Raw genomic sequence first — 3350 nt, forward strand, 5'->3', positions numbered from 1 at the left:
CTTCATGAGTCTGGCTAATGGTTTATCAATTTTGTTTATCTTCTCAAAAAACCAGCTTTTAGTTTTATGGATCTTTGCTGTCATTTCCTTCATTTATTTTTCATTTATTTCTGATCTGATCTTTATGATTTCTTTCCTTCTGCTAACTTTGGGAGGTTTTTTGTTCTTTTTTCTCTAATTGCTTTTGTTGTAAGGTTAGGTTGTTTATTTGAGATGTTTTTTGTTTTATGAGGTATGATCGTATTGCTATGAACTTTACTCTTAGAACTACTTTTGCTGCATTCCATAGGTTTTGGGTCGTCGTGTTTTTATTGTCATTGGATCCTAAGTATTTTTTGATTTCCTCAGTGACCTCTTGTTTATTAAGTAGTGTATTGTTTAGCCTCCATGTGTTTGTATTTTTTTACAGATTTTTTCCTATAATTGATATCTAGTCTCAAAACATTGTGGTTGGAAACAATACTTGATACTATTTCGATTCTCTTAAATTTACCAAGCCTTGATTTGTGACCCAAGATATGTTCTATCCTGGAGAATGTTCCATGAGCACTTGAGAAAGAGGTTTATTCTATTCTTTTTGGATGGAATGTCCTATAAATAACAATTAAGTCCATCTTGTTTAATGTATCATTTAAAGCTTGTGTTTCCTTATTTATTTTCATTTTGGATGATCTGTCCATTGGTGAAAGTGGGGTGTTAAAGTCCCCTACTATGGTTGTGTTACTGTTGATTTCCCCTTTTATGGCTGTTTGCATTTGCCTTATGTATTGAGGTGTTCCTACGTTGGGTGCATAAATATTTACAATTGTTATATCTTCTGTTTGGATGGATCCCTTGATCATTATGTAGTGTCCTTCCTTGTCTCCTGTAACATTCTTTACTTTAAGGTCTATTTTTTCTGATATAAGAATTGCTACTCTAACTTTTTTTTTTTTTTTTTTGGTGGTACACGGGCCTCTCACTGTTGTGGCCTCTCCTGTTGCAGAGCACAGGCTCCAGATGCACAGGGTCAGCGGCCATGGGTCACGGGCCTAGCTGCTCCGTGGCATGTGGGATCTTCCTGGACCGGGGCATGAACCCATGTCCCCTGCATCAGCAGGCGGACTCTCAACCACTGCGCCACTAGGGAAGCTCTCTAGCTTTCTTTTGATTGCCATTTGCATGGAATATCTTTTTCCATCCTGTCACTTCCAGTCTTTATGTGTCCCTAGGTCTGAAGTGGGTCTCTTGTGGACAGCATATATATGGGTCTTTTTTTTGGTTTCCATTCAGCCAGTCTATGTCTTTTGGTGGAGCATTTAATCCATTTACATTTAAGTTAATTATTGATATGTATGTTCCTGTTACCATTTTCTTAATTCTGGGTTTTTTTTTTTTTTTTTTGTAGGTATTTTCCTTCTCTTGTGTTTCCTGCCTAGAGAAGTTCCTTTAGCATTTGTTGTAAAGCTGGTTTGGTGGTGCTGAATTCTCTTAGCTTTTGCTTGTCTGTAAAATTAAAACTTTTACAGACAAGCAAATCTGAATGAGATCAAATCTGAATGAGATCCTTGTTGGGTAAAATAATCTTGTTTGTAGTTTTTTCCCTTTCATCACTTTAAATATGTCCTGCCACTCTCTTCTGGCTTGCAGAGTTTCTGCTGAAAGATCACCTGTTAACCTTATGGGGATTCCCTTGTATGTTATTTGTTGTTTTTCCCTTGCTGCTTTTAATATTTTTTCTTTGTATTTAATTTTTGATAGTTTAATTAATATATGTCTTGGCGTGTTTCTCCTTGGATTTATCCTGTATGGGACTCTCTGTACTTCCTGGACTTGACTCACTGCTTCCTTTCCCATGTTAGGGAAGTTTTCAACCATAATCTCTTCAAATATTTTCTCAGTCCCTTTCTTTTTCTCTTCTTCTGGGACCCCTATAATTTGAACGTTGGTGCGTTTAATGTTGTCCCAGAGGTCTCTAAGACTGTCCTCAATTCTTTTAATTCTTTTTTCTTTATTCTGCTCTGCGGTAGTTATTTCCTCTATTTTACCTTCCAGGTCACTTATCTGTTCTTCTGCCTCAGTTATTCTGCTGTTGATTCCTTCTAGAGAATTTTTAATTTCATTTATTGTGTTGTTCATCATTGTTTGTTTGCTCTTTAGTTCTTCTATGTCCTTGTTAAATGTTTCTTGCATTTTGTCTGTTCTATTTCCAAGATTTTGGATCATCTTTACTAACATTATTCTGAATTCTTTTTCAGGTAGACTGCCTATTTCCTCTTCATTTGTTAGGTCTGGTGGGTTTTTATCTTGCTCTTTCATCTGCTTTGTGTTTCTCTGTCTTCTCATTTTGCTTAACTTACTGTGTTTGGGGTCTCCTTTTTGCAGGTGGCAAGTTCGTTGTTTTTGGTGTCTGTCCCCAGTGGCTAAGGTTGGTTCAGTGGGTTGTGTAGGCTTCCTGGTGGAGGGGACTAGTGCCTGTGTTCTGGTGGATGAGGCTGGATCTTGTCTTTCTGTTGGGCAGGACCACATCTGGTAGTGTGTTTTGGGGTGTCTGTGACCTTATTATGATTTTAAGCAGCCTCTCTGCTAATGGGTGGTATTGTGTTCCTGTCTTCCTAGTTGTTTGGCCTAGGTCATCCAGCACTGTAGCTTGCTGGCTGTTGAGTGGAGTTGCATCTTAGCGTTGAGATGGAGATCTCTGGGAGAGCTTTCGCCATTTGTTATTATGTTGAGCTGGGAGGTCTCTGGTGGACCAGTGTCCTGAACTCGGCTCTCCCACCTCAGAGGCACAGGCCTGACACCCGGCTGGAGCAGCAAGACCCTGTCAGCCACACGGCTCAGAATAAAAGAGAGAAAAAAAGAAAGAAAGAAAGAAACAAGGGAACAACCAACCAAACACAAATCCACCAATGATAACAAGCCCTAAAAACTACATTAAAAAAAAAAAAGAAAAACGGACAGAACCCTAGGACAAATGGTAAAAGCAAAGCTATACAGACAAAATCACACAAAGAAGCATACACATACACACTCACAAAAAGAGAAAAAGGACAAATATATATATATCTACAGATAATAAACATAAAACCAGAAACCAGTCAGTCACATACAGCAAACTCCAAGTCTCCAGTTGCTCCCAAACTCCACTGCCTCAATTTGGGATGATTCGTTGTCTATTCAGGTATTCCACAGATGCAGGGTACATCAAGTTGACTGTGGAGATTTAATCTGCTGCTCCAGAGGCTGCTGGGAGAGATTTCCCTTTCTCTTCTTTGTCTGCACAGCTCCTGGGATTCAGCTTTCGATTTGGCCCCGCTTCTGCATGTAGGTCACCTGAGAGCGTCTCTTCCCCACCCAGACTGGATGGGTTT

Source organism: Phocoena phocoena, chromosome 9 (genome assembly GCF_963924675.1).
Source record: "Phocoena phocoena chromosome 9, mPhoPho1.1, whole genome shotgun sequence".
Taxonomy (NCBI): Eukaryota; Metazoa; Chordata; class Mammalia; order Artiodactyla; family Phocoenidae; genus Phocoena; species Phocoena phocoena.